Source organism: Primulina tabacum, chromosome 2 (genome assembly GCF_025594145.1).
Source record: "Primulina tabacum isolate GXHZ01 chromosome 2, ASM2559414v2, whole genome shotgun sequence".
In the NCBI taxonomy this organism is placed as follows: Eukaryota; Viridiplantae; Streptophyta; class Magnoliopsida; order Lamiales; family Gesneriaceae; genus Primulina; species Primulina tabacum.
In genome coordinates, this window is record NC_134551.1 from 18437426 (window position 1) to 18463061 (window position 25636).

General features: G+C 40.5%; 1 pseudogene; it reads left to right on the plus strand.

The window, feature by feature from the left end:
* Positions 1-25636, plus strand: LOC142537555 (uncharacterized; annotated as a pseudogene).

The following is a 25636-nucleotide window of genomic DNA, read 5'->3' on the forward strand; positions in this document are numbered from 1 at the left end:
ATGAAAAGCGTAATGAGGAAGAGGTTTGTACCAAATCACCACTATAGAGAAATATTTAAGAAGTTACAAACTTTGAGACAAGGTGTGAAGAGTGTTGAGGACTACTATAAAGAATTGGAAGTAGTCATGATTAGAGCAAACATAGATGAGGATAGTGAGGCTACTATGGCTCGTTTTCTGTGTGGTTTGAACAGGGAAATTCAAGACCAAGTGGAGCTTAGACATTACTTGGATCTAGATGAAATGGTGCAAATGGCGATAAAAGTGGAGCAACAACTCAAGAGGAGAGGAGTTGGTCGTACCACACAAACTGGGAATACATCAACACCTTGGCGTTCCAACGTTGTTAAACGTGAAGAAAGCAAGGTAGTGGTTGTAAAGGGCCTAAAATCCTTACTTGGAAATTTGCGGAAAATTTAAAATTTTTCTTTTTAAATAATTAAAATTGCCTCCTTCATAAATGAACTTATAAATAAAGTTTGATGTTCAATGTGGCAGCGGAAGAATTAACATTTTTGAAATAACAGTAAAAAGTTTTTCCAACAATAATTAAAACGTTTGAACCATCAATTAAAAATAAATGCTGAACTGAGGTCCTCGGGTCCTACTACTGCCGACTCGAGCCTGCTCTCTGGTCCCCGCCCTCGGCCCCGACATCATCAGAACCTACAACAATCAAGTCTAGTGAGTCTAAAGACTCAACATGCATATATCGTAAATAACGAGTAAATACTATAGTAAAATTTCATGGAATAAAAATGTCGTGTCATGAGGCATATCGTAAAAGTGTCGTGTCATGATTAATTATAATACGTGCATAACTGAACTGAAAATATCATGGTAAAAATGCTTGCTCCTTGGAGCCCTGTACTAAAATAGCCTGTAATAATTTTCCTGGTGAGATTATGGTATACGCAAGTGGCCCCTGCACTGAAACTGACCGGTAACTGGCGACCGGATAATAAAATGCTCCCATGACCGGTAACTGGCGACCGGATAAAATAGTAAACGTCTGATCAGACTGTAGCCACAGTATACTGGGTGAAACAAACTCAACTGACCTGGTAACTGGCGACCGGACCAGTAACTGGCGACCGGATTTAGCAATAATCCAATGATAGTGTAATGGCCACAAGCAATATCGCATAATCTCAAAAATGAACATTTTAAATATTTATGCACGTAATATAATTAAATGGCACAATTAAATATCCTGTAATAATTTACTGCTTGGATTGGATCGCTCCCAGGCTCGCTGCAACCTAAATATGTCATGAAAAATATGCAATAGATTTATGGGACCAAACTATGCAATAACATTCTAAAATGTGACAATTACGCCTACCGACTTCGTATTTAATCATGACTCCGAACAAACCCGAACCAACACTGAACCGTCATTTATTCATGATTAAAATACGCCTAAAAATGATAAAATAATGCTCCTAAAATGGTGAGGGCCGAAATCTAGGTGAATGGAGGCCAAAACAAGAAACACTCTTTCGAGAATCAATTTGGCACATCGCACCGTAAATTCTCGTACGACCTCAAAAATGAACCGAATGACAAACGGCCAAAAACATGACCTTCCTAACTCAATGAGACACTGTCCAGTCCAAGGCCATAGGCTAAAAGCCGACCGAGAACTCGAACGAGCCACTGAACCGTCACAGCAAGTTGCTGTCCAAAAATACAGCAGCTGTGCTTGGTTTGCTTGCGTCGTTTGCGAGGCTAATGGCCATTGGGGCTTGAACCACCGACCAGAACCTCTTACCAACGTCCCAAGGAATGATTCAAACCATGGCTAAGGGCTTTAAACCAGCCACAATTCGGAATATTCCAGCAACAATCGAAAAGATTCACCCGAGAGCACCTTTGCATGCGCGTGTGGTGTTTAGCTTTGCTTGCTGTCTCGTGTCGTTCCAGTGGCCATTTGATTGACCATGACACGACCTAGACATCTAGGGGTATGATATGAACCGTGGCTAAGGGCCATAGGCCAACCAAGATCCACACCATCCACAAGAATTCGAACCATACATGCTGTAAAATGAAGAGGGGCGAAAGCGTGAAGGGCTGTTCTTGGAGTTTTATTTGAAAACCGATTAACCATGGACCAAGCCCCCAAAAGGATGACTTAGTCACGTATTAGACATTCTAGGGAAGTGATCTAACCATGGCTATAGGCCCTTGGGGCAGCCAAGATCAGATCCTTTCCCCTCATGACAGCAAACTGAATTTTTCGAACACACTTGGGCAGAAATGGGGGTTGCTGTCAATTTTCGTTTCCAGCAGGTGAGGGGCTTGAATGAATGGACCATATGATCCTAACATGTCCTAGTACATGTCTAGATGAAGCATTGGGAGCCTTGAGTCGAGCCATCCACCTGAAACCACAAAACAAGAGGAAGCCGTGAACTGCACAAGAAAACCGAAATCTGCATGTGATGATTTCTGAAAATTCTTTGATGTATTTCGGTTCATACATGAAATGATGATCATAAAACATAAAAATAATGATAGTATGAATTGATTGAAGAGTCAAGGAAGAATATATGAATGCCTGGTTTCGTTTTGAAAGAAAACGAAAGAACGAGACGATCCGGCGCGGAGGAGGTGGAGCGCTTTCTATTCTACCTTGCTTCTTACTCGATTTTCTCCTATCTTCCTAGCTATGGAACCCACGGTTTTTCTCTCCAAAATCACCCTGAATTTCGAGACTAAGGGAGGGGGAATAGTGGTTAAGAGGGTGAGGAGAATGGGTGCAAAATATAGGGAAGAAAATCAAGACCAAGTCTACCTCTCATTCAAATTTTGAATTGGTTTGATCAAGTCTTTTTGGGGGGAGCATGGCCGATATTATCCAAGATAATTAGACTAGGATATTGCTTATTAATAAACTAATTAAGGTTGATCAATAATTAAAAAGGTTATCATGCTAAAAAAATGACAAAGAATGAGTCAAAGGTGAGTTGGCATATCCTTGCTCAATCTACTAAGGGTGGCCGAAAATCAACACTAAAAATGAAGAGAAATGTTGTTTAGTTGATAAATTATAATACCTTAAGAGCCTTACCTATCCCTTAATTAATTTAGTGAACTAACCCCTTAATTAAGGAACTTAAATAAATTTATTTTCTACTCACCTCAAGTAATTAAATTAAATCCTCAAACCTCCTTTTTAACTTAAATGAACTTATTTGCTAGCTAAAATAAATTCTGGAAATGATTTCTAAATCTTAAATTTTATCTCTAAACTCCAACTCCAGTCCGGTCTCACTGAAATAACTGAAAGAATAAAATTAAAACTACTGAAATGAAATAATTAACTTTAAATACTCATGCAACAAAAATCATTTTAATTTAAATATTAGAATTATGCATGGTTTATACATAGTCTAAGTTACGGGTTCTACAATCCTTCCCCCCTTAAAAGAAATTTCGTCCTCGAAATTAAAATTCACCGAATAACTCGGGGTAACGATCTCTCATCTCCGACTCAGACTCCCATGTAGCTTCCTCCTCTGAATGGTTGAGCCATTTGACTTTGACTCGCTTAACCAGCTTGTTCCGAAGCTTCTTCTCCTGCCTGTCTAGGATCTTCACTGGCCTCTCCTCATAAGATAGATTCGGAGTAAGCTGCAACGGCTCAAAGTTCAGGACATGCGAAGGGTTCGCCATGTACTTCCTCAGCATGGAGACGTGGAACACATTGTGTACTCTGGCCAGATTCGGCGGAAGAGCCACACGATAAGCTAGCGTCCCAACTCTGTCGAGGATCTCAAATGGTCCAATGAATCTCGGACTGAGCTTCCTTTTCTTGCCAAATCTCATGACACCCTTCATAGGTGCCACCTTCACAAAGACATGGTCGCCGACAGCAAACTCTAAATCTCTCCTCCGCTGATCGGCATAACTCTTCTATCGACTCAGAGCAGTCCTCACTCTATCACGGATCCGGGCTACTACATCGACACTCTGCTGAATAATATCTGGACCCAACTCTGCTCTCTCTCCTACTTCATCCCAATGAATAGGAGATCTACACTTGCGGCCATATAGTGCTTCATACGGAGCCATACCAATGGAAGACTGGAAGCTGTTGTTGTAGGTGAACTCAACCAATGGCAAGTTCGACTCCCAACTCCCTGAGAAATCAATGACGCAAGCACGGAGAAGATCCTCTAAAATCTGAATAACCCGCTCTGACTGCCCATCTGTCTGCGGATGGAAAGCTGTGCTAAACAGCAACTTCGTCCCCATAGTCGAATGCAAACTCTTCCAAAATGAGGAAGTGAATCTAGGATCTCTGTCAGATACGATAGAAACTGGAATACCATGGAGTCGGACTATCTCTCGGATATACAGCTCTGCATACTGAACCATGGTGAAAATCGTCTTAATAGGCAAGAAGTGCACTGACTTGGTAAGACGATCTACAATCACCCAGATAGCATTCGATCCTCTGGCTGACCTCGGCAATCCGGTCACAAAGTCCATGGTAACATTCTCCCACTTCCACTCGGGAATAGGGAGAGGCTTGAGCAAACCTGCTGATCTCTGATGCTCCGCTTTCACTAATTGGCAAGTCAGACACTCAGACACAAATCGCCTGATATCCTTCTTCATCCCTGGCCACCAATACAATAACTGCAGATAATTGTACATCTTCGTACTCCATGGATGAATAGAGTACGGCAACGTATGGGCTTCTGATAAGATATCTGCTCGGATAGAATCACTGCTAGGAACCCATATCCTGTCTCGGTATCTCACAATACCATCACTGACTGAATACAAGACACTGCCCTTGGCCTCATCCCTCTGCTTCCACTTTGCTAACTGCTCATCTGATGACTGACCACTGCGAATATGGTCCAAAAGGGAAGACTGAATGGTCAAGGTAGATAGACGGGGAACTCTACCTTGAGGATAAGTCTCAAGATCAAACCTCTGCATCTCAATCTGAAGAGGTCTCGACACTGTCAAATGAGCCATCACTGCGACTTTTCTGCTCAATGCATCCGCAACTACATTAGCTTTACCCGGGTGGTAGCTAATGTCACAGTCATAATCCTTCACAAGCTCCAACCAACGCCTCTGACGCATGTTCAGCTCCTTCTGCGTAAAGAAATACTTGAGGCTCTTGTGGTCGGTAAAGATCTGGCACTTCTCTCCATACAGATAATGCCTCCAAATCTTCAAGGCAAAAACTACTGCGGCCAACTCTAGATCATGGGTAGGGTAGTTCTTCTCATGAGTCTTCAACTGTCTAGAATCATAAGCTATCACCTTCCCATGCTGCATCAATACTGCGCCAAGACCGAGCTTCGAAGCATCGGTATACAGAACAAATTCACCGGACCCTAACGGCACGGCCAAAACTGGTGCTGAGATAAGAGCTTGCTTCAAAGTATCGTAGCTCTTCTGACACTCCTCGCTCCAAACAAATTTCACATTCTTCTTGGTCAGTGCTGTGAGTGGAACTGCAATCGAAGAGAATCCCTTAATGAACTTCCGATAATATCCTGCTAAGCCAAGAAAACTGCGGATCTCTGATGCATTTTGCGGCACAACCCAATCTCTGACTGCTGCAACTTTCGCCGGGTCTACCTCAATACCACTGCTGGATACAATGTGGCCTAAGAACGCCACCTTCTCTAACCAGAATTCGCATTTACTGAACTTTGCGAATAATTTGTGCTTTTGCAATGTCTGTAACACTGTGGCCAGATGCCTGCTGTGATCCTCCCGATTCTTGGAGTAGACAAGAATGTCATCTATGAACACTATCACAAACTGGTCAAGGTATGGCTGAAATACGCGATTCATGAGATCCATGAAGATCGCTGGCGCATTCGTCAAACCGAACGGCATCACAAGAAACTCGTAGTGACCATAACGAGTCCTGAAAGCTGTCTTTGAAACATCAGCATCTCTCACCTTCAACTGGTGATAACCGGAATGCAGATCTATCTTAGAGAAAATCGAAGCTCCCTGCAACTGGTCAAAAAGATCCTCAATCCTCGGAAGTGGGTATTTATTCTTCACTGTAACCCTGTTCAACTCCCGATAGTCAATACAAAGCCTCATCGTGCCATCTTTCTTCTTAACAAACAAGACTGGCGCGCCCCAAGGTGAGAAACTAGGGCGAATGAACTCCTTGTCAAGAAGTTCCTGAATCTGCTTCTTAAGCTCTGCCATCTCTGTCGGTGCAAGTCGGTACGGTGCTTTTGAGATCGGAGTCGTACCTGGCATAAGCTCTATGGAAAACTCCACCTCTCTCTCAGGTGGCATACCAGAGACGTTCTCAGGAAAAACGTCTAAGAAGTCTCTAACAATTGGAACATCTGAGGCTGACTGACTGGGTGCCTCGGGGACAGATACAAAGGTTGCTAGAAACGCCAGACACCCTCTATGCATGAGCTTCCTAGCCTGAACATATGGAATAATACGTGGTAGAGGAAAGTACTTGTCTGGCTCAAATAAGAACTACGTCATTCCAAGCGGTCGGACTAGAACAGATCTCTGCTTTAAGTCAATCAAAACTCTGTTCCGTAGTAGCCAATCCATCCCTAGTATAATGTCAAACTCTAGCATCGGCAGTACGATCAGATCTGCATAAACAAGGTTGCCATGGAGCTCAAGATCTATGTCTCGGATCACACTGGTGGCTGCCATCTCCTCGCCAGACGGCAGTACTACGGAATAGGCTATATCTAGCCCAATGGTCATAACTTTATGGAAATTAGCAAAGACCTCTGAAATGAATGAGTGAGTGGCCCCTGAATCTATCAAGGCCTTCGTAGCGAAACCGGATATAAAAATTCTCCCTGAAAGATCGGAACTCTAAGTTGAACCCAATAGTTACAAAGGCTAAACTTATAGACATGCAAAGGTTGAAGTTCTTCTAACTTAAATTTCCAAAATATTACAAAGTAGAGCATGCAATCCTAACGCAATTCTATGTTCAAAATATTAACCCAAAACATTAAGTTCCAAATGCAGACTCAAAGCTTAAGGTACCTGTCATTAGCATAGTATCGGGGTTCGTCTCCGTCGCATGGAGAGCAAACACTCTGCCCTGGGTAGGCAGGTTCCTTTGAGGGCACTGCAGAAATAAGTGGTCTGGACTACCACACCTATAACACTTTCCTGAGCCGTACAAACATGCTCCAGGATGGCGACGTGAACACTTAGGACAGACTGGGCGCTCAGGAGCCCTCGGGGCTGGCCGTCCCCGCTGCTGCTGCTGCTGGCCTCTGTTTCTAGGCGGTCCGTGAAAAGGCCTCTTGTTCTGCTGCTGATGCTGCTGAGGAGGAGGGTGGTGCGGTACCTGGGCTGTCGCTTTCCCAAGCGATCTCTCTCGATATCACGCTGATCCTGCTCTGCGGCTAGGGCTTTGGAGACAGCGACCTCATAAGAAGTAGGGTCAGACACCCTAACATCACGGCCCAAGATCGGCCGTAGACCCACCAGAAAATGCATCATCTTGGCTCTAGCATCGTTTGCGATCAGGGGTACAAAATGACAACCCCTCTCGAACTTACGGATGAACTCCGTAACAGTCATATCTCCTTGCCTCAAGCTCATAAACTCAGTGGTCAACCTGGTGCGCACTTCCTCAGCAAAGTATTTGTAGTAGAACACCTCCGTGAAACGTGCCCAAGTCAGTGTAGCCAAGTCAAGGGCTACTGAAGCTCCTTCCCACCATAAGCGGGCGTCTCCTTCGAAAAGATAAGAGGCACAACGAACTCGATCCGCATCGCCAAGCTCCATGAAATCAAAAATAACCTCGAAGGACTTGATCCAGCCCTCGGAAATCATGGGGTCAGACGTCCCAGAAAACTCTTTCGGACGCATCTTCATGAATCTTTCATAGACAGCCTCGGGCCCTGTCGGCCTGGTCGCCACAGCATTGTTCCCCGCAAACTGTGCGAAGAACTGAGTCATCCCAGCTAACATCTAGGCATTCAAGTGCGGTGGAGGTGGAGGTGGTAAGTCTCTCTTCTGCCTCGGCTCCTCTCTGTCCTCTCGGCGAGGCTCCTCCTCAGTAGGGCGCTCAAGGGTGCGTCTAGGGGGCATACTGTTCCATACATAACCCATACATAACTAACATGCATAATTCCATAATTTATTTAAATTTAAATACTGAACAAATAAAATGAATCTGGACATACAATGCTTCATGAAATCATGCCGTTAAGAAAATAATTCATGCTTTAAAGAAAATGCGTAAATATAAACTTACAGACCGAAGACGTGACTTCGTGAGCTTCTCTTGGTTAGTAGTAGTACAACCCTATACAGAACCACCGCTCTGATACCATCTGTAAAGGGCCTAAAATCCTTACTTGGAAATTTGCGGAAAATTTAAAATTTTTCTTTTTAAATAATTAAAATTGCCTCCTTCATAAATGAACTTATAAATAAAGTTTGATGTTCAATGTGGCAGCGGAAGAATTAACATTTTTGAAATAACAGTTAAAAGTTTTTCCAACAATAATTAAAACGTTTGAGCCATCAATTAAAAATAAATGCTGAACTGAGGTCCTCGGGTCCTACTACTGCCGACTCGAGCCTGCTCACTGGTCCCCGCCCTCGTCCCCGGCATCATCAGAACCTACAACAATCAAGTCTAGTGAGTCTAAAGACTCAACATGCATATATCGTAAATAATGAGTAAAAACTATAGTAAAATTTCATGGAATAAAAATGTCGTGTCATGAGGCATATCGTAAAAGTGTCGTGTCATGATTAATTATAATACGTGCATAACTGAACTGAAAATATCATGGTAAAAATGTTTGCTCCTTGGAGCCCTGTACTTAAATAGCCTGTAATAATTTTCCTGGTGAGATTATGGTATACGCAAGTGGCCCCTGTACTGAAACTGACCGGTAACTGGCGACTGGATAATAAAATGCTCCCATGACCGGTAACTGGCGACCGGATAAAATAGTAAACGTCTGATCAGACTGTAGCCACAGTATACTGGGTGAAACAAACTCAACTAACCGGTAACTGGCGACCGGACCGGTAACTGGCGACCGGATTTAGCAATAATCCCATGATAGTGTAATGGCCACAAGCAATATCGCATAATCTCCAAAATGAACATTTTAAATATTTATGCACGTAATATAATTAAATGACACAATTAAATATCATGTAATAATTTACTGCTTGGATTGGATCGCTCCCAGGCTCGCTGCAACCTAAATATGTCATGAAAAATATGCAATAGATTTATGGGACCAAACTATGCAATAACATTCTAAAATGTGACAATTACGCCTACCGACTTCGTATTTAATCATGACTCCGAACCAACCCGAACCAACACTGAACCGTCATGTAGTCATGATTAAAATACGCCTAAAAATGATAAAATAATGCTCCCAAAATGGTGAGGGCCGAAATCTAGGTGAATGGAGGCCAAAACAAGAAACGCTCTTTCGAGAATCAATTTGGCACATCGCACCGTAAATTCTTGTACGACCTCAAAAATGAACCGAATGACGAACGGCCAAAAACATGACCTTCCTAACTCAATGAGACACTGTCCAGTCCAAGGCGATAGGCTAAAAGCCGACCGAGAACTCGAACGAGCCACTGAACCGTCACAGCAAGTTGCTGTCCAAAAATACAGCAGCTGTGCTTGGTTTGCTTGCGTCGTTTGCGAGGCTAATGGCCATTGGGGCTTGAACCACTGACCAGAACCTCTTACCAACGTCCCAAGGAATGATTCGAACCATGGCTAAGGGCTTTAAACCAGCCACAATTTGGAATATTCCAGCAACAATCGAAAAGATTCACCCGAGAGCACCTTTGCATGCGCGTGTGGTGTTTAGCTTTGCTTGCTGTCTCGTGTCGTTCCAGTGGTCATTTGATTGACAATGGCACGACCTAGACATCTAGGGGTATGTTATGAACCTGGCTAAGGGCCATAGGCCAACCAAGATCCACACCATCCACAAGAATTCGAACCATACATGCTGTAAAATGAAGAGGGGCGAAAGGGTGCAGGGCTGTTCTTGGAGTTTTATTTGAAAACCGATTAACCATGGACCAAGCCCCCAAAATGGCGACTTAGTCACGTCTTAGACATGCTAGGGAAGTGATCTAACCATGGCTATAGGCCCTTGGGGCAGCCAAGATCAGATCCTTTCCCCTCATGACAGCAAACTGAAATTTTCGAACACACTTGGGCAGAAATGGGGGTTGCTGTCAATTTTCGTTTCCAGCAGGTGAGGGGCTTGAATGAATGGACCATTATGATCCTTACATGTCCTAGTACATGTCTAGATGCAGCATTGGGAGCCTTGAGTCTAACAATCCACCTGAAACCACAAAACAAGAGGAAGCCGTGAACTGCACAAGAAAACCGAAATCTGCATGTGATGTTTTCTGAAAATTCTTTGATGTATTTCGGTTCATACATGAAATGATGATCATAAAACATAAAAATAATGATAGTATGACTTGATTGAAGAGTCAAGGAAGAATATATGCATGCCTGGTTTCGTTTTGAAAGAAAACGAAAGAACGAGACGATCCGGCACGGAGGAGGTGGAGCGCTTTCTATTCTACCTTGCTTCTTACTCGATTTTCTCCTGTCTTCCTAGCTATGGAACCCATGGTTTTTCTCTCCAAAATCGCTCTGAATTTCGAGACTAAGGGAGGGGGAATGGTGGTTAAGAGGGTGAGGAGAATGGGTGCAAAATATAGGGAAGAAAATCAAGACCAAGTCTACCTCTCATTCAAATTTTGAATTGGTTTGATCAAGTCTTTTTGGGGGGAGCATGGCCGATATTATCCAAGATAATTAGACTAGGATATTGCTTATTAATAAACTAATTAAGGTTGATCAATAATTAAAAAGGTTATCAGGTTAAAAAAATGACAAAGAATGGGTCAAAGGTGAGTTGGCATATCCTTGCTCAATCTACTAAGGGTGGCTGAAAATCAACACTAAAAATATAGAGAAATGTTGTTTAGTTGATAAATTATAATACCTTAATAGCCTTACATATCCCTTAATTAATTTAGTGAACTAACCCCTTAATTAAGGAACTTAAATAAATTTATTTTCTACTCACCTCAAGTAATTAAATTAAATCCTCAAACCTCCTTTTTAACTTAAATGAACTTATTTCCTAGCTAAAATAAATTCTGGAAATGATTTCTAAATCTTAAATTTTATCTCTAAACTCCAACTCTAGTCCGGCCTCACTGAAATAACTGAAAGAATAAAATTAAAACTACTGAAATGAAATAATTAACTTTAAATACTCATGCAACAAAAATCATTTTAATTTAAATATTAGAATTATGCATGGTTTATACGTAGTCTAAGTTACGGGTTCTACAGTGGTCAAGCCCAAAGTTGACATTAAACAGGAGGCGCCTAAGCAGGGAATGCAAGGTAAACCTGAAACTCCTATTAATCGTTCTAGAGATATTAAATGTTTTAGGTGTCAAGGAGTTGGACATATTGCTAGCCATTGTCCCAATAAAAAGGTGATGGTGTTGAATAATTATGGGGATTATGAATCTCATAGTGAGGGAGATGATGGAGAGGATGAAGATGAGATGCCTGCATTAGAGGATCCTGATGAGGGATATGAAGCAGTTGTGGGTGAGGCATTATTGACTAGGCGTATCATGAGTGCCCAAGTCAAAGAAGAGGAGACGAATCAGCGGGAAAACTTGTTCCATACTAGATGTTTGGTCAGTGGCAAAGTTTGCAACGTTATTATAGATGGAGGAAGTTGTACCAATGTTGCTAGTCTTGAGATGGTTGAAAAATTGAGCTTGCCTACTTTGAAACATCCTCAACCATATAGGCTACAGTGGTTGAACGACTGTGCTGATGTGAAGGTGAACAAACAAGTTTTGGTTGCGTTTTCGATTGGGAAGTATGTTGATGAGGTATTGTGTGATGTGGTACCAATGCATGCTTGTCATATTTTGTTAGGAAGACCATGACAATATGATAGGCAAGTGACACATGATGGGTTTAGAAATAAATATTCTTTTGTACTCAAGAAAGAACCCATTGTTTTACTTCCTTTGTCCCCAAAACAAGTGTTGGAGGACCAATTGAAAAAGAAGAAGAGAGCATGAGGCTGAAAGAAAGAGTGAAATAAAAAGTGAGATGGCCTTTGAAAAAAAAAATGAAATGGCTAAAAACAAAAGTGATAAAAAAATTGAGATAGCCATACAAAAGAAAAATAAGGAAAAAGAAAATGAGAGGAAAGAGACCAAAAAAAATATATATATGGTCCAAAAGAGTGACATGAAACAATTGTTGCACACACATGATACACTTGTGTTGATTCTTTATAAAGAGATTCTCTTTAACACAAGTGATATAGCCAGAAATCTTCCGAGCATTGTTGTTTCCCTTTTGTAGGAGTTTGATGATATATTTCCAGAGGAGCTACCTCAAGGAATACCACCATTGAGGGGGATTGAGCACCAAATTGATTTTGTGCCCGGAAGTGCATTACCAAATCGTCCAGCGTATAGAAGCAATCCGGAGGAGACCAAGGAGCTTCAACGGCAGGTAAGTGAATTATTAGATAGGGGTTTCGTGCGTGAGTCCATGTCTCCTTGTGCTGTACCTGTTTTATTAGTTCCTAAGAAAGATGGCTCATGGCGTATGTGTGTAGATTGTAGGGCAATCAATAATATAACCATCAAATATAGGCATCCCATACCTAGACTAGATGATATGTTAGATGAATTGCATGGTGCTTGTATTTTTAGCAAGATTGACTTGAAAAGTGGTTATCACCAAATTAGAATGAGGGAAGGTGATGAGTGGAAAACGGCTTTTAAAACCAAGTATGGGTTATATGAGTGGATGGTAATGCCTTTTGGCTTAACTAACGCTCCTAGCACTTTTATGAGGTTAATGAACCATGTCTTGCGTGCATACATAGGAAAATTTGTTGTTGTTTACTTTGATGATATCCTAGTATATAGCAAAGACTTGGATGAGCATGTTAATAACTTGAGACTTGTGCTAATCACACTAAGGGCTGAAAATTTATATGCTAATTTAAAGAAATGTGATTTTTGTACAAGCAAACTTGTCTTCCTTGGTTTTGTGGTAAGTTCGCAGGGGATTCAAGTGGATGAGGACAAGGTAAGTGCTATTCGAGATTGGCCAACGCCTGCTTCTGTTGGTCAAGTTCGAAGCTTTCATGGTCTTGCAAGCTTCTATAGGAGGTTTGTAAAAGATTTTAGCACACTGGCGGCACCGATGACGGCGGTGATTAAGAAGAACGTTCCATTCCATTGGGGCGAAGAGCAAGAGAAGTCTTTTAATATTATTAAGCAAAAGTTAATTAATGCGCCTTTACTTGTTTTGCCTGATTTTTCTAATACTTTTGAAATTGAATGTGATGCTTCAGGTGTAGGTATTGGTGGTGTTTTGATGCAAGGAGGACGACCAGTGGCGTATTTTAGTGAGAAACTCAATGGAGCAGCGCTGAACTATCCAACGTATGACAAGGAGTTGTACGCGCTTGTGAGGACTTTGGAGGTGTGGCAACACTACTTGAGGCCTAAAGAGTATGTGATTCTCACGGATCATGAGTCTCTTAAGCACCTTAAGGGGCAGCAGAAGTTGAACAAGCGGCATGCCAAGTGGGTTGCATTCATAGGTACATTTCCCTACATCATCAAGTACAAACAAGGTAAGGAAAATGTAGTGGCTGACGCATTATAACGGAGGTATGTACTAATCTCTACTTTGGAGTCTAAAGTTTTGGGGTTTGAGCATGTGAAGGAATTATATGTGCTAGATGAGGATTTTAAGAATGTATTTGAAACATGTATGCATGTTCCACATGAAAAATTTTATTTGCATCATGGTTTCTTGTTTAAAGAAGATAGGTTGTGCGTCCCTAGATCATCCATTCGTGAATTAATTGTTAGGGAGGCACATGGGGGTGGCTTAATGGGGCATTTTTGTGTGGCTAAAACTTTAAGTGCATTGCATGAACATTTCTATTGGCCACACATGAAACGTGACGTTGAGCGTGTTTGTGATAAGTGCATTACTTGTAGACAAAACACAACCACATGGCTTGTATACACCACTTCCCGTCCCTAGTGAACCTTGGGTTGATATTTCTATGGACTTTGTTTTGGGGTTGCCTAGGACAAAGAAGGGGAGGGATTCTATATTTGTTGTTGTGGATAGATTTTCTAAGATGGCTCATTTTATTGTTTGTCACAAAACTGATGATGCATCTCACATTACGGATCTATTCTTTAGAGAAGTCGTTAGGTTGCATGGCATGCCTAGGACTATTGTTTCGGACCGTGATGTTAAATTCTTGAGTTATTTTTGGAAAACGTTATGGGCTAAACTTGGCACAAAATTGTTGTTTTCTACTACATGTCATCCTCAAACGGATGGGCAAACTGAAGTTGTCAATAGAACTTTAGGAACACTTTTGCGTGCTATTCTTAAAAAGAACTTAAAGAATTGGGAGGATTGTTTACCATTTGTTGAGTTTGCTTATAATCGTAGTGTGCATTCTACTACGAATTATTCACCATTTGAAATTGTATATGGTTTTAATCCTTTGACTCCGTTGGATTTGATGTCTTTACCTGTGAGTGAAAGGTTGAATATGGATGGCAAGAAGAAAGCTGAATTCATTAGAAGTTTGCATGAGAAGGTCAAGGATAACATCGAGAAGAAGAATTTACAATACACGAAGCAAGCCAACAAGGGAAGGAAAAAGATGGTTTTTGAAAAGGGAGATTGGATGTGGTTGCACTTAAGGAAGGAAAGATTTCCAGAAAAGCGACGTTCAAAACTCTTACCTAGGGGTGACGGACCATTTCAAGTGCTTGAAAAGACAAAGACAATGCCTACAAATTAGACCTACCAGGTGAGTATAATGTCAGCTCTACTTTTAATATTAGTGATCTTTCGTTGTTTGATGTAGGAGATGATCAAGATTTGAGGACAAATCCTTTTCAAGAAGGGGAGAATGATGCAAATGTGGTTGATCAAGCACCAAAGAAAGCATGGGGGTCGTTGGAGTTGCCCGAAGGACCTATAACGAGGGGACGAAGCAAGAAGTTTAAAGATGCACTTCAAGGACTAATGATGAGCTATCAAGGAAGTCCTACAAGTTGGATGTCTAAATTAGAGGAGGTTGAGAATCATGGGAATAATATTGGAGGTTTTTGGAATGTTATTCAAGTGCAATTGCCGAAGGTACAGCGCACCCGCGCCAGTTCAGGGACTACACCCGCGGTCCATAATAATCAAATTTAAGAGAATATTGCCGAATCTATACCGCACCCGCGGTCAGAAAACGAGCGCACCCGCGGAAGGCGAGCGCACCCGCACTCCTAAAAGGACCGCACCCGCGGTCCTTTGCATCCGAACTTCGCCAAAGCGGCACCGCACCCGCGATCCAGTCTGCAGCGCACCCGCGGTCTTTTGTCAACTTCCATGTCAAATTTGCTTGTTATCATAATTAAGCCTTTTTACACTACTTTTTCATACTTTATTGAATATATATTCAGTGTATCAGACCATGAACGAATTATGATGAATGATAGATAAAAGTTCTTGAGTTTTCTCTCAATTTGCAAAGCTTGTGCTTTGTGTTTATCAAAATCAAACTTATCAAAGATTGCATCTTTGTGGCGTTTGTCGATTGTTCTTCGCACGGATTGTCAAAACAAGTTCTTTGAAGGTTCATTTGAAATTCAATTGTTTTGATATTTGTTGCTAAGTTATAATCGCTTAGAGGTGAATATCACAAAATCGTTACTTGTTTCAAAAGATCGGGACAAAATAATCGTTCCTTGTTTGTTATTGAATTGAGGGTGCGATTTATATATTCGTGCTTGCCTTTCATTCGTACGAGGATTCGTATCAGGATGTGAATGATATTGAAATTGTTCGAGAGTATGCGGTTGTCTTTGCCGATGATGTGCCGGGGTTGCCACCCGATAGAGAAGTCGAATTTGTCATTGATGTTGTACCTGGTACTGCTCCTATTTATAAAGCCCCTTATCGAATGACACCGACTGAAATGAAAGAATTAAAGAACCAATTGCAAGAATTGTTAGATAAGGGCTTTATTAGACCGAGTTCTTCACCATGGGGGGCACTAGTGTTGTTTGTGAAAAAGAAAGATGGGTCACTACGTTTGTGTATTTACTACCGAGAGATCAACAAAGTTACCGTTAAGAACAAGTATCCTTTGCCACGAATTGATGATCTTTTTGATCAATTACAAGGGGCAACGATATTTTCTAAGATTGATCTGCGATCAGGATATCACCAGTTGAAAGTGAAGGAAGATGACATACCTAAGACAGCTTTTCGAATTAGGTATGGTCATTATGAATTTCTGGTAATGTCTTTCGGGTTAACGAATGCGCCTTCAGTTTTTATGGATCTTATGAATCGAGACTTCAAGCCTTATTTGGATAGTTTCGTCATTGTATTTATTGATGATATTCTGGTTTATTCGAAGACTCGAGAACTTCATCGAGAACATTTGAGAACTGTGTTACAACAATTGAGGGATAATCAGTTATATGCCAAGTTAAAAAAGTGCGAGTTCTGTTTGGACCAAGCGACTTTCCTAGGCCATATTGTTTCTAAAGGTGGAATTACCGTGGATCCAACAAAGATAGAAGCAGTGAAGAAATGGCCTATTCCTACGACAGTTTCTGAGGTACGAAGTTTTCTTGGCTTGGCAGTTTACTATCATTGTTTTATAGCCGATTTCTCAAAGATAGCCCTGCCATTGACAACATTAACAAGAAAGACAGTTAAATTCGAATGGAAAAATGATTGTCAACAAAGTTTTCAGGAGTTGAAGGATAAATTAACATCGGCGCCAGTGTTGTCACTTCCTGAAGGAGTTGAAGACTTTGTAGTGTTCACTGATGCTTCTAAGAAAGGACTCGGTGCTGTATTGATGCAGCGTGGTAAAGTAATTGCTTATGCTTCCCGTCAGCTGAAGGATTATGAAAAGCATTACCCGACTTACGATCTTGAGTTGGCAGCTGTGGTATTCGCTTTGAAGATCTGGCGACACTATTTTTATGGAGTAAAGTGTGAGATTTTCTCAGATCATAAAAGCCTTAAATATCTAATTACTCAAAAGGAATTGAACATGCATCAGAGGAGATGGTTGGAACTTGTTAAGGATTATGATTGTACTATTAGTTACCACCCTGGGAGGGTGAATGTAGTTGCAGATACATTGAGTCGGAAATCAGGTTTTGTGTTGAGTTCTATGATTCAAAAACCTTTATTGTTGGACTTGCAAAGGAATGAGATCGCTTTGGTCGAGAAAGGTACGATAGCTCGACTTTCAGTTTTGGTGATTCGACCTACTTTGAATGACTGGATTAAAGATGGACAACAGAATGATAAGCAATTACTTGAAATGAGGTCGAATGCTGAGCTGAAAGAAAATTCTGAGTTTGGTTTAAACAGTGATGGGTTGTTGACCTTCAGAGGTCGAATCTGTGTTCCTACTGGCTATGATATTCGACGAGATGTTTTGATTGAGGCGCATACCTCACCATATTCGATACATCCAGGTAATACCAAGATGTATCAAGATCTTCGTCGACTCTTCTGGTGGCTAGGTATGAAGAATGATATTGCGTTGTATATTTCTGAATGCCTAACATGTCAGCAGGTTAAGATTGTGCACCAAAGACCTGCAGGATTGTTGCAGTCATTGCCAATACCTCAGTGGAAATGGGAACACATCACAATGGACTTTGTTGTCGGACTTCCGAAGACGCAGAAAGGTTATAATTCCATTTGGGTTATTGTTGATCGTTTAACCAAGTCATCACATTTTCTTCCTGTCAAGACAACGTATTCGATAAATCAATATGATGAGGTATATGTTCAAGAGATTGTTAGACTTCATGGGATACCAGTGTCAATTGTTTCTGATCGTGATCCAAGATTTACATCTGAATTTTGGAAGAGTTTAGATAGAGCTTTGGGTACAAAGTTGGCCTTCAACACAGCTTATCATCCTCAGAGTGACGGACAATCAGAACGAGTTATTCAGATTCTTGAGGACATGTTAAGAGCCTGCATTATTGATTTTCCTGGAAGTTGGGATTTGAAGTTGTCTCTTGTGGAATTCACATATAATAACAGCTATCAGTCCTCGATTGGCATGGCACCCTATGAAGCTTTGTATGGGAGAAAATGTCGTTCATGTTTGTTTTGGGATGAAGTAGGTGAAAGAAAGATGTTAGGACCAGAGTTGGTTCAACAAATGGTTGATGTTGTAGCATTGATTCGAGAAAGAATGAAAACTGCCCAGTCTCAACAGAAAAGCTATGCAGATGTTTGAAGAAGGCCTTTGGCATTCGAGGTAGGTGATCACGTGTTTGTTAAGATAGCTCCTCTCAAGGGAGTTATGAGATTTGGAAAGAAGGGAAAGTTGAGTCCTCATTTTATTGGACCTTTCGAGATTCTTGATAGAATTGGCGAGCGAGCTTATCGAGTGGCTTTGCCTCCGGATTTGGATAGAGTGCATAATGTATTTCATGTCTCAATGCTTAGTAAATATGTATCGAATCCAACTCATGTGCTTCGTCACGAACCACTAGACTTAACTCCAAATTTGAGTTATCATGAACGATCGGTACAAATACTGGATCGAAAGGTTAAAGTGCTTAGAAACAAAGAAATTGGGATCGTGAAGGTGTTATGGAGTAATCATATCGTCGAAGAAGCAACATGGGAACCTGAGGAAGAGATGAAGAAACGTTATCCTGACTTGTTTATGTCTTGAGATAAATTTCGGGGACGAAATTTTTATAAGGGGAGGGGAATTGTAATAGCCGATCGTTCATGTCTTTTATTATGAATTACGGTATTTTTATTGTGATGGTTTATGGCTTTACATTATGATATGAATGGTAATGAATGTTATAGAATGGAATAGATAATGGATGGGTAGAATAGAATGTTGAATTTGTGTTAAATAAGTAATGGAAGTGCTCTAACGGTATGAAACTGTGGCAGTAGTTATGATTTTTAGCATAATATTTTGTATATTGATCCAATTGATGTGAGGCCTCTTCCATTGGAAAGATAAGATATAAGGCTATAACTTTTGTGTTTTGAGTTTCGTTCAAATCATTGTGGAAGATAGGCCAAAAGCGCCCCGAAGTGTGTCGTGCGTATCGTCGTTCCTACAATGACACATGTTGGGAGAATGAGCATAACTCTTTACTCAGACCTCCAAATGACATGAGGCCAATTGGAGATGAAAGCCAAGACATAGGGCTACAACTTTCCTGTTTACACTTTTTCGAATTCCGAAGGGAAGAGGCGTTTCGGAAGCAATCTTTACAGTGGCTGTGCGTAGAGCGGCGCCCGAAAGGTAAGATTTGACCGCCCGAGCGCGCCTCGTTCTGGGCGGTAATATGTGACCGCCCGAGCGCCCAGCAGGTTAAAAAGCATGTTTTGGTGTTTGGGAAGGCATAAAATCGAATGGGATCATCTTTTTACTCATTTTCCTTCTCTTCTTTTCTCTCCATCGGTTTAGAGCTAGGATTCTTCCATTTTTATTCTTCCCCTCCTATCATCTCTTGATTTATTCCTTCAATCCAAGTTGGTATCTTCATATAAGCTAAGAGAAGGATCAAGGTAAGCTATTATTTAGTCTTGTTCTTAGATTCCTTGAGTTGTAAGTTTGTATTGGTAAGTTTTCGACTTACGGGGGATTGAAAGCTTAAGAAAGTGATATAAACGGATTCTATTATGGTTTTATCTTGTAGAATCATCACCAAGTGCCAAGGCTAGTGTATCTCTAGTTGGTTGTAAGTAGATTCTTCCTTTGAATGCATCTCATGATCTATGTATATGATAAATGATGTTTTAAATGATTTTAGCTCCTTTAACTCATTGATTATGTACATTGTATGTATTGATATATTGAAAAGAGATGGAATTGATGCCAATGACAAAGTAAAGGAGCTAAGGTTTTAGCACGCACACCACGTGTTTGATAAAATGTTTCAATGAATGTTTTTATGGCTTGATGGTTATGTGGTATTGTGGTGTTACCTATGGTAATTCTAAACCCACTTGACTGAAGTTGATCAACATAATGACATGTACTGTGACCGATTTTGACTGAGACGTACATGTGTACAATTGATTGATGACCTATCAAAGCCATACGAATGAAAAGAAATGAATTGTTCTATAGATGCCATCTTATAATTGTTATATACGCATTTTATTGACTGATGGCATATTACGGTTAAGAAATGGTATGATTCCTTCATTACTCTATGGCATATGTACTTGTTATTTAAAGGTCTACTTGCTGAGTTTTTATAACTCATTTCAGTTATGTTCATGAGATGCAGATACAGGTAACCGAGACTGATACGGCGTGGTGTCGAGACGGAAGAAGAAAATGTGCCAAGCTTGGAGGAAGGATGAAAGGATTATTTTTTCAATGGATGGTTTAAGAAAGTATTTTGTTTTGTAATGGTTGGAGTTGGCTAATATATTTTGTTGTAACTCACCTGATATTTTGGGAGTTTAAACTTGTCTCAAGTATTTTGGTAATTCAAAAGGAATGCTTTTGATTTTGTATATCTCTATATATTAGTTGTGGGAATGTTTTGATGTACTGGTTTTATTGCTTGAGGCAAGTGGTGAGTTCCTTTTTATTAAGAAACTCTGCCAAAATTTTTAAAGTACATACTTTCCTCCAAGTCTATTTTTTCAAAGCTTCCGCATTATAGAGTTTATTATTTTAAAACGAGTCAGGGTGTCACAGTTCATGTTGAAACTCTATGTATAAACAATCTTTATTTTAATAATATTTGAAATTATTGTTATTGCACATCTTTATCTGTATACCCATGCTTGTTACATAGATAAAATCCTTGAATATACAAATTGTAGAAAGAATATGAGATGCTCATATGATGAGTATCATGAAACTCATATTTGGAATACTGTATATTCTAAAAAGTTCCTAGTCGATTCAGCCGCCGCTAAGAAGGATAAAGGCCGCTCGAGTTTGAGACTAGTATCTGCGATGTGAGTACCATGTTTCATTTGTAGGGGACATTGTGATGTCCGAGCATGCAGATAGGTGCTCCTTGTAGAGTGCACTGAACAACCCTCCATAAATGACTTTTCAAGTGGTTCTCACTTATCGAGTGGAAACGTACTAGTTTATGGCTGTACACCATTATTCCTTATGACTCAGGACAAAGTTGAGACTCTATATGCTAGCATTGCACTTTGACTTGTTTACCGACTCATATAGGGTCATCAGGTGGCAAGGTTGGGTGTTTTGTCGAAACATATAGGAGTGGATGCATTGTGGTCGGGGATTCACCGCTTACCTTCGGGTATGGATATCCTATGTGTATGTAGTATGAAATCTCTGATCAGAGTATGGTGGTAATTAAGAAAGGGGTTTCATAGATTACACTATCGATGCAACTACGACATGACACATAGTATCGATTCTTTGACAGCTCTCGATATATCAATATTTGTCGAGTCGGTCGGGATATATGAGATGAAGGGACCGTATTGTACGCTATCCATAATAGAATGGTTCTTGCAGGCACTATCATTTGATACCTAGGGAATCATGTAAGCGATGCTGCTAGACGTTTAACATGATAGATTGGGTACTATCAGACTTGAGTTCTGACGTTCTTATTATCAAGATGTTGATAAGTAAGAATGGAGCAATTGGGGTATGCCCATATAGGGACATGTTTAGTCCCGAATCACATAGAGATGTGAACATACTGCTAGTTGTATCATTGAACTATTGAGGGTCACACAAGTGCTAATTTTCTAGATCCCGTTGAGAAGAAAAATAGTTCAATGTGTTGAACGGCTTATAAAGGAGTTTATAAGCGCAAGAAAAAATTAGAAGTATGACTTCTATAAGGGGAATGTGACTTTTAATTTGAGGAATTGTTCATATATTAAAAGTTGGCCAAATAAATAATGTATTTGAAAATTTTGATTTTCATAAACATTATTATGGACTAAATTAAATTAATTCAAGTGTTGAATTAATTAAACACTAATGAACCTAGTAGAGTCCAAATAATTAAATTAATTCTAAGTGTTGAATTAAATAAATAACATTGGGCCTTGTAGAGCCCAATTAGAAATAATTATTAAACTAGTGGACTTGAGTAAAATCAAGTAAAGTTTAAATGGTCTCAAATGTGTTTGAGATATTTAAATAAAAGTCCATGGGCTTTGTAATTGTTACAAGCCCAAATAGAGTAACATGCATGGGAGGTGAAGGGTTGGAGGCTACTTTTTCAATATCCAAGGCATGGCATGCACATGCTTACTTTTACTTTTTCATACACCAAGAAAACTTGTCCTCCCCTTCACTCCACTTCACTTGGCCGAAATTTTTTCATCAATTCTCCTTCATTTTTGCTTAATCAATTGTTGATGAGAGAACAAAACTTCTCAAAGAAAAATGCCTTACATTATCTAGTGCAAGTGTAAGGTGGATTTAGTTTGTTGGTGGTGGACCTAATTTGAAGGAAGGAGTCCAAGAGCAAGGACAGCTTTTAGAGGGTCAACCATTCAAGAGCCAAGTTGTTTACAATTTGGTTGGAGCCATTAATCAATCCTTGTGATTGATAGGTACATTTTAAACACTCTATGTATGACATGTTTGTTTTGTTATTTGCTACACATCTTGTGGTGCTTGGTTTTGTTTTCTTGTTGAAAAACAATTTTCCTAAACTTCCGTTGCACAACCGGGCACCGTAACCGATCCCCTTTCATTATGCATCGTTTTTTCACGAGATATGTTCATTCATGAATGTAACTCACGTTTTGCTGCGTTTTGTGCAAGGGGGCTGCTAAATCTAGCGTGTCAGGAGTTGTATACGAGCAGATCGATGGAGTCTATGGCTTAAAGGAGATCGAAACATGGCTGGTTGAGGGCGGTGAGCGTATGGGTTGAGTGGTGCACGCGAAGGGTAGATAAAGTTGTGTCTCAAGTATTCGAGAGCGTGGGTTCAAGGATCATGGTTAGGGCTAAGCGTGGAAGGTCTGGTTGTGGTCTAGGATGAGTTGGTTTAAGCCTTGTCAGGTCCGGGTGAGAATAGAGTCGAGTTGGATCTACAGCGTTTTTGGGATTTGTGTTTGAGGGGGAAAGCGCCACGGCAATGGCTATTCAGTGCTACAGCGCTTAAGGCACGGTTTTGGCAGCGCCGTAGCACTGCACAACCAGCACCTAGGCGCTTGTCCGATGCTTGAGTTTTTTTTTTTTCCGATTTCAGCGAGTCTTTCTCAGGTTGGCTATTCCAGTAAGCTAGGCCTTGTGTTCCATGATTTTGGGAGGTATAATATGGGTCGTATGTTGTACAGTTAAGGATCATCGAACTATGGTTAAGGATTAGATCAAGTCGCGGGTTGAACGAGACCCCGATCCAAGTTTAAGACGAATTGCAAAATTTATGACGGGCTCGAGGTTACACTAGAAAATGCTTATAATGGTATTTCAAGGTGTTTTTGAGGAGTTAGTTGGCTTAGGATTGAAATTTAGAGGTCCAGGGGTAAAACGATCATTTTGGGTTTTAGGGGCAAAATGATCATTTTGCATCCGAGTTGAGTTCATAGTCCTGGCAGCGTCCTGATCACAAATTTATCATGTTTTAGATGTTTATGTATCACATTTATTACTTTTTATGAAATTATGACATATACGTTGCATGCATTTTTTAAGGAAAAAATTACGTATATACATGATTTTGATAAGCGATGAAAATGATGATGTTTTTGAAGGATGAGAATTGGTTGTGACTGATGATATATGTATACGATGAGCTTTAAGGCCAGGGCTTAGTGGATGGGTAATACTGTCGCTGATGCCCCCGCCGTAAGGTACCACGGTTATATGTAGATGGATCCATCGAATAGATCTGATACGATAGAGCTGATACGATTAGAACGGATACAAAAGTCACAACTAATTAACTGGATTCAATTAAAGTAAATGTATAAGTATATGATGATATGATGAGATGTTTTGACACGTTATGCTTTTACGATATGTTTACGCTTACGTTTTTAATATCATGAAACGTATTTTATTACAGCACTTTTCACTGTTTCTTGCTATGCATATGTATTTTCTATTAACGTTATAGGTGTGTTGAGTCTTTAGACTCAATAGGTGTGAATGATGCAGGTGAGCATGTCGATGAGGAGGCTAGAGGTGCCGAATTCTGAGTAGGTAGGGCTGGATGTGCGCACATGACCTGATGACCATATATCCCGCACATCACGTTTTATGAGTTTAGAGTGGACGTGAACATTTTATTACACTTGATTTTGACATGTTGTTAGTTATCAGGATTTTTACTTGATTTTTTTTTCCGTACATTTATTATGGCCGAGTTGACAATTTTTAACTGCAGTATTTTATCTTTTAGTTTATTACGATTATTTTTAAAAGGTGTATTTTTCAGCAATTTGCATGTATGCAAAATTTTAAATTTCAAAAGTAATTTTATATTAAAAAATAGCATTTTTAAGTAGTAGATGTTTCAGTTGGTATCAGAGCAAGAGTCCTGTTTAGATTTGTGTCACCGCTAGTTTCTGCAGCTCAGTTTTCAAGCCTCAAGTCTGTAAGCTTTTAGCTTTAAATGTTTTTAATGTTTTTACTGGTATCACCTGCATTATTACACGATTTATGATTTTCAGTACATGCTTAGCTGCTTTTATGATTTAAGGATTAAATGTTTTGAAAAATAGATTAAATTACATGATGGTTACGTTTAGAATTTGGACTGTATTCAAATATCATACCTCCGAGACGTGTCCCTAGCACTGATCGCCAGGATGATACTGCTGGAGGTGTAAGATACCACCCACCACCACCATCGCCATTGGCTGCAGCTACCCGTGTACGGGAGGGTATGACTAGACTTTTGAAGCAGATGTAGTAGGCTCCTCAACCACAGACAGATATTTTTGAGCAGTTTCAACGCCTCAACCCAAAGGAGTTTGGGGATACTACTGAACTTTTTGTAGTGGAGGGTTGGATTCGATCTTTGGAACTACACTTCTATACCTGCAGATGATGGATGGCGATCGGGTCAAGTGCGCCACTTATATGTTGAGAGATGATGCATCCTTTTGGTGGGAGGGAGCAACTCATGGGCTAAATTTGGCTACCCTCTCTTGGGAGCAGTTCAAGGAGGTGTTCTATGGCAAGAATTTTCCAGCAGACGTAAAGGGCCGCATAACGAGGGAGTTTATGAGTCTTCGCAAAGGGGACTTGTCTGTGGCCGAGTTTTCAGGAAGTTTGACATGAGCTTTCATTTTGTGCCCCTTATTGCGAGAGATGTTGCCCCGAAGCTGAGGCATTTCATGGATGGCTTGAGGCCCACATTGCATCGGGATGTTATACTGAAGAGACCGGCGAGCTATGGAGAGGCCACCGTTTGTGCCTTTCAGGAGAAACATGCCCTGAGGGACATTGATTCTGAGATGCAAAGGTTGAGATTCCAGGCCCAGCCCAGCTCCCAGCCACAGAAGAGACAATTTACGGGGCCATCAAGACATTAG